The 6,814-nt window shown below is 50.1% G+C and overlaps 1 pseudogene; it reads left to right on the top strand.

Moving 5' to 3' along the window:
• Positions 1 to 4,745: 4,745 nt before the first annotated feature.
• Positions 4,746 to 6,348, top strand: LOC113617810 (cleavage stimulation factor subunit 1-like; annotated as a pseudogene).
• Positions 6,349 to 6,814: the final 466 nt, after the last annotated feature.

Here is a 6,814-nt window from a genome sequence, read left to right as displayed (position 1 = left end):
TGAACTTTGGGGGTTTCCTTTTCTGTATAGTTTGTCCACACTTTTGCCTGTTTCCTGGTGGGACTGCAGCCCCCTCCTCACTGATTTCTAGAAGTCCTTTGTATATTATTGATATCAGAGGATACCTAGAATTAGAATAAAATCTATGTCAGTTTTAGACCTCCTCCCATTCTGTCCTCCATCTACGAATTTTGTTCCTGGTAACCTTCAATGGCAATGAATCCTTCATCTTGATGCCTTCAAGATCAAAACCAATCTTTTAAATTCTGGTGTGTGCCTTTGAAGTTTTAAGACGTCCTTTCCGGTTTCTAAGTCACAAAAACATTTTCCTAGGTTTTCTTGTACTAACCTTATGCTTACTTATCTTTATCTAGCATTTTCCAAAGTGACAGGCACTCTGCAAAGTGCTTTGGAGACACTATCTTTTTTTTTTACATCTTTATTGGCGTATAATTGCTTTACAATGGTGTGTTAGTTTCTGCTTTATAACAAAGTGAATCAGTTATACATATACATATGTTCCCATATCTCTTCCCTCTTGTGTCTCCCTCCCTCCCACCCTCCCTATCCCACCCCTCCAGGTGGTCACAAAGCACCGAGCTGATCTCCCTGTGCTATGCGGCTGCTTCCCACGAGCTGTCTACCTTACGTTTGGTAGTGTATACATGTCCATGCCTCTCTCTCACTCTGGAGCCACTATCTTAATAGGTGGAGACTGTTTTAGATACTTTGCATGTATTACTTCCGTGGATCCTCACAACATAGGAGGTGAGCACAATTGTTACCATCCTCATGTTACATTTGAGGAGACCGAGGTACTGAGAGGTTAAGTAACTTCTAAGTAACACACAAGTTGAAGAATCTGAGAGCCTGGCTCCAGAGACTGTGTCCTCAACCTCTATGCTAACCCATCTGTCTAGTGTGACCTTCACAGCAACCCCTAGTGTGGTAGTTAATTTTATGTAGCAGAGTGACTGGGCTGAGGCATGCTCAGAGAGCTAGTAAAACTGTATTTCGGTGTGTGCCCGTGAGGATGTCTCTGCAAGAGATTGGCAGGTTAGTATTTGAGTCAGTAGACTCAGGAGAAGAAAATGCCTTCACCAGTGTGGGTGGAGATCACCCAATCCATCTGAGGACCTGGAGAGAGCAAAAAGGTGGCGGATTTGCTGTCTCTGCTTGAGCTGAGACATCCATCTTCTCCTGCCCTTGGACACAGGACATGGGCGCTCTCGCTTCTCAGGCTTTCAGACTAAGACCAGGACTTGGGCCATCTGTATCCGCCCACCCCCATTCTCAGACCTTCGGCCTCAGGCTAAATTACCCACCAGCTTTCCTGGTTCTACAGTTTGCAGACAGAAGATCATGGGGCTTCTCGGCCTCCATCATGGCTTGAGCCAATTCATATAATAAATCTCCTCTTCCATATACATCCTGTATCCTATTGGTTCCATTTCTCTGGACATCCTGACTAATACACTGAGACAAGATGAACAGGGGCCATTCCTGGGGAAAGGGGAGAAGCTGCCCCAGCTCGCAGCCCCAAGCTGTGCCCTGAGCCGCTGCACTGTTATCTTAACCTCAGTCCCTCTGGGAAAGCCTGAGACCTGGAGCTGGGTGGTGCATTTTGGGAAGTGATCTCAGAGCACAGGAGTGGGGGATTGAAAAGAGTGAATGGGGAATGAGGACAGGCCAATCCAAGGATGAGTTTTCAGGCTGGTCCCTGCTGTGGCAGCGGGGGCTCCGTCCTGCTGGGAGCCTCCGAGGAGCACACGGAATGGGACTCCGAATTATCCCCAGGAGCAAGAGGACAGCATTTATCAAGCAGCTCCCCTGCCCCATTGTGGCCAAGCTTAGCTTCTCACCTGTGGGAGTGCCCGGAGGGCCTGCCCTGGTCACAGAGGAGCCCTGGGGCAGAATGGTCACAGGTGCCTCTGACAGGTGCTGTCAGATGCCACCTGGGCAAGGCTGGTGCTGCAGCCTAGGCTGGGTCCGGGCGGAGGGCACGTGAGGCCAAGGCGCTGCCCGGAGTCGTTACTAATGTTCGCTCCTGGTTTCTCTCCCTGCAGGCCTGTCTCACTTCTTCAAGCAGACAGCTGGCTTCTGGTAGGTGGGTGCAACCTCGGCTCATTCGTCTTTATTTTCTCCACGATGCCCAGTGTGCCGCTATAACAGCCCCGCCTTTTCTGCTCCTGGCACCAGGGGTGGTCCCTACATGTGCCGATGCCTTTAATCCTAGTGGGAGCCCCGTGCTAACACTTTATGCATGATGACATGGAGGCTAAGAGGTTTAGGGACTAGTGCAACAGCGCTAAGGTCAGAATCCAGGCTGGCACTATGCACAGGCCTCCTCAGGGCTGGCTGAAGGGGGAGCCCCAGCTGCTTCTGTCTGGACCACGGAGACCAGCGGGAAGCAGGAGGGAGGTGTCCTTTACTCAGAGGAAACGGCTAGAAGCTGAACAAAGGCCCAGAGGCAGGAGAGCCTGGGCTTGTATAAGGAAGAGCAGTTTGGCTAAGTGTCGAAAATTTGTGGGTGGCACTCCTAAAAGAGTTGCCATTTGGAGAGGGGTGAGGGGAGGAGAAGGCAGCAGGGGTGATTTTTTTTTCTACAACTAGTTGGCAGTGGGTGGGGGAGCTTGCATTGGACTTTTAAAGCCCCTGTCACACTGCAGTCTCCTTGAGGGCAGGAACCTCTGCTTCTCCTTCTTTGTGTGACAGAGAAGCAGAGAGACGCCTCCCCCCGCCCCCTGCCCACTCCCGGCCGTGTGCATGGGTGTGTGTGTGCCCTGCATCGTGGACGTGGTGGGTAGAAAGATAAGCCAGGGTGGTGGCCACTCCTGGCTGGCCCTTTCAGCATATCCCCTGGTTATACTCTCTCTCCTATTCTAACCCACCTACCAGGCTACCCTCACCCCACAGCTCAAGGGGCAGCTCCACCCACTCGTCATCACTTCCATTATTGGTTTTCAGCAAACAGTCTAACAGTCCTTGGGGACTCCTCTATTGCGTCACATAGGAGCAGAAGGGTTGTTCTCTCTGTAGATTCCTACCAGCTGCCACCCTCCCCGGGCTCTCACAATTCAATGGCACCAGGAATGGAAGAGAGGAGAGAGCCCTTGACCTGTGGCCCGGGTGGCCCTTGGCCCTTGGCGTTGGAGGTATGACTTGTCCTTGGTCTCCCTCCTGCATGTCCCTCCTGTGGCTTCAGCAAATTCTCTGTCCCCACAAGCAACTGCCTTATGGCCCACCTCCTTCAGCCGGCCCTGGTCCCAGGCTCCCGGCTCTCACCCCTCCCCTCCAACCCCACCTCCAACAGGTAGCCACAGCTAACAGCGGTATGTATTTGTGATATATATTCAAAACCAGAAGCATACGATGTGTATCCCTGTGCCAGTTGCTCCCTCACCTCAATAATATCACGGCCACCTTTCCGTGGACTGTGTATGGACCCGGCTCATCCTTTTAAATGTCAGTACTTGCACACGATGTAATATTTTGAACAGGTTCTCTTCCTGTTATTTATTGAGAAACTGTCACGGGCAAGGCTATATTCTGGGGACCAGAATGTACATTCTAATAAAGGAGACAGGAGGTATAAAAGTAATTAAATAAATAAGCCGCAGCATTATGGATGGTGTTCAGTGTTGTGAGGAAAATAAAACTGGGGGGGGTCGTTGAGAAAGGAGGTGACATTTGACAACTCAGATACAAACTTCAGGATAACAAGAAAGATGTATACTTGGGCCACGTCCGACTCGGGGCTGGGACACACCCTGCTGACGGCATCTTTGAGCCCATGGGACGGAGATGGTGGGGATGGTGAGGGGTGAGCCCCGTGGCGCTAGTCTTCCCTCTTATTCAGTGTCCTCGGGGGCGGTGGCAGCTGTCCAGGCCCAGGGACAGGTGCAGAGGCCCACATCCCCGGTGGCTGGGCTCTTTTTCACAGGCCCGCCAGGTGCAGCTGTAGCACCGCCTCAGTCCTGTGACCACTTCACGTAACAAATGGACTTTCTTCTTTGAAAAACTGAATAAAATGCCTAGCCTGCCTCTGCTTTCACAAGATACTGTTTGGGAAAGGGCTTGAAGGAAGGAAAGTTTCAGAAAAAAAAAAAAGAGAGGAAATTCTCTCTCTGTTTTCTAGGTCTGCTGTAACAAAGTATCACAAACTGGGTGGCTTCAAACAGTAGAAATTTCGTGTCTCACAGTTCTGGAGGCCAGAAGTCTGAAATCAAGGTGTTAGTAGGTTGGTTCCTCCTTAGGGACTCAGAGGAAGAATCTGTTCTTCTAGTCATTGGATTAGGCCAACCCTAATGACCTCATCTTAACTAGATCTCATCTGCAAAGACCCTATTTCCAAATAAGGTCATAGTCACAGGTACTGGGGGTTAGGACTTGAATATATCCTTTTCGGGGGACACAATTCAACCCCTAACAGTATCTAATGTCATCTTCATCATCAGCATCATCATTGTCATTATCATCACGAAAAACTCAGGGTTAAAAAACAAACACCACGGCTTGAGTCACGCCCCAGCGGAGACAGTGCGCAGGCGCACTTGCTCCGTAAGGCCCCGGAAGTGGTGGCGCCAACCTGCCGCCAGACCCGCGGTGCTCTCCGGATCTGACGTTTGTCCGTGAGGCAGCAGTTCCTTGGCGTCAGGGTTGTCGCGTAGGAGATAAAGTCGGAGGAGGTGAACGAATCTCTAGAACGCGCCCTTGGCAGGGCAATTATCTTCCTCTTCTCCCCGATGCACAGAACCAAAGTGGGCTTGAAGGATCGCCAGCAGCTCTACAAGCTGATCGTTAGCCAGCTGCTCTATGACGGCTACATCAACCCTGCTAATGGCCTCATCAATGAAATCAAGCCTCAGTCTGTCTGTGCACCCTCGGAGCAGCTCCTGCATTCATCAAACTAGAAATGAAACGACTGTGTGCATGGAGAAAGGTCCAGAAGAATTCATACCACCATGTTAACAGTATCTCTAGGTGATATAATACAAGGAATGGAAAACGATGATACTGCAGTTCACTATGCAATTGGTCCGTCAGATACAGTTGCCCCTGGCACAGGAATTTACCTGGAGTTTGATGCAGATGTCCAGATTACGTCCCCAGAGGCTTCAGAGTACGAAACATGCTATGTCACATCCCGTAAAGGACCATGTCGTGTAGCTACCTATAATAGAGATGGGCAATTAATAGCTACTGGATCTGCTGATGCTTCCATAAAAATACTTGACACAGAAAGAATGTTGGCCAAAAGTGCCATGCCAATAGAGGGCATGATGAACGAGACTGCACAGAAGAACATGGAAAACCACCCAGTGATTCCAACTCTTTACGACCACGTGGATGAATTCACGTGTCTCGCTTTCCACCCAACAGAACAGATCCTCGCCTCTGGTTAAAGGGATTATACTCTTAAATTATTTGACTATTCCAAACCAGCTGCAAAAAGAGCCTTCAGATACATTCAGGAGGCTGAAACGTTATGCTCCATCTCCTTCCATCCTTCTAGAGACTTCACTTGTTGGGGCGCAGCAGCCTACTCCTCGACTTTATGATATCAACACATTTCAGTGCTTTGTCTCTTGCAGTCCTCAAGATCAATACACTGATGCCATATGTTCCGTTAATTACAATCCTAGTGCCAATATGTATGTGACTGGTAGCAAGGACGGCTGCATCAAATTACGGGATGGTGTTTCAAATCGATGCACCACAACTTTTGAGAAAGCACACGATGATGCTGAAGTTTGTTTTGCCATTTTTTCCAAAAATTCAAAATACATTCTGTCAAGTGAGGAAGACTGTAGCTAAACTTTGAGAAATATCAACAGGGCGAACCCTGGTCAGATACACAGGTGCTGGCTTGAGCAGACAGCAGGTGCACCGGATGTAGTCCGTCTTCAACCACACGGAGGACGGCGTGCTGCTGCCTGACTAGAGGACCATCAGCCTCTGCTGCTGGGACTCAAGAATGGCCGAGCGGGCTTCCCTGGTGGCGCAGTGGTTGAGAGTCTGCCTGCCGATGCACGGGACGCGGGTTCGTGCCCCGGTCCGGGAGGATCCCACATGCCGCGGAGCGGCTGGGCCCGTGAGCCATGGCCGCTGAGCCTGCGCGTCCGGAGCCTGTGCTCCGCCATGGGAGAGGCCACAACAGTGAGAGGCCCGTGTACCACAAAAAAAAAAAAAAAAAAAAAAAGAATGGCTGAGCGCCGGAACCTGCTCTCCCTGGGCCACAACAACATCGTGCACTGTATCATGCGCTCGCCCACCAACCCCGGCTTTGTGACCTGCAGCAACGACTTCGGGGCGCGGTTTCGGTACAAGAGGTCGACCACGGACTAGAGCCGCCTGCGTTAAACAGGGTTCTTTTCTCGAGGACTCTGCCCCTCCTTCCCCTTGTGTCCCATCACCAGCTTCAGTGGTAAGTCGTTGTACCATCTCTGGCAGTTGTGCTGCCACCTCTACATCCTTCTGGGATTTGTACGAGCCTTTTTTTACCTTGATGGAGAATCTTGGTGGAAAAAGTTGGAAACACGTATCTGTGCGGTTGTTCTGCACCCACTGATTATTACATGGTGATTTTCATCGGTTTTGTAAATACAGGACTTGCTATTTCTCTTGATCATTTGAAGAAGGATAGAGTATTAAAGTGCTTTCTAGATCTCAAATGGATCTATCATGAAAAAAAAACACCCACCAAAATGCATCATTAGCAAACTGGATATGCCTGTTTTTGTGTGGGTGGTAGTCTGCTGTGACATGACAAAGGCAGTGACAGATTTGCAGGAACCTGGGAGAGACAAGACTT

The sequence above is a fragment of the Aethalodelphis obliquidens genome, unplaced genomic scaffold (assembly GCF_003676395.1).
Source record: "Aethalodelphis obliquidens isolate GAN/ISIS:26980383/991018 unplaced genomic scaffold, ASM367639v1 scaffold5, whole genome shotgun sequence".
NCBI lineage: Eukaryota > Metazoa > Chordata > Mammalia > Artiodactyla > Delphinidae > Aethalodelphis > Aethalodelphis obliquidens.
This window is presented reverse-complemented; position numbering and strand designations above follow the sequence as displayed.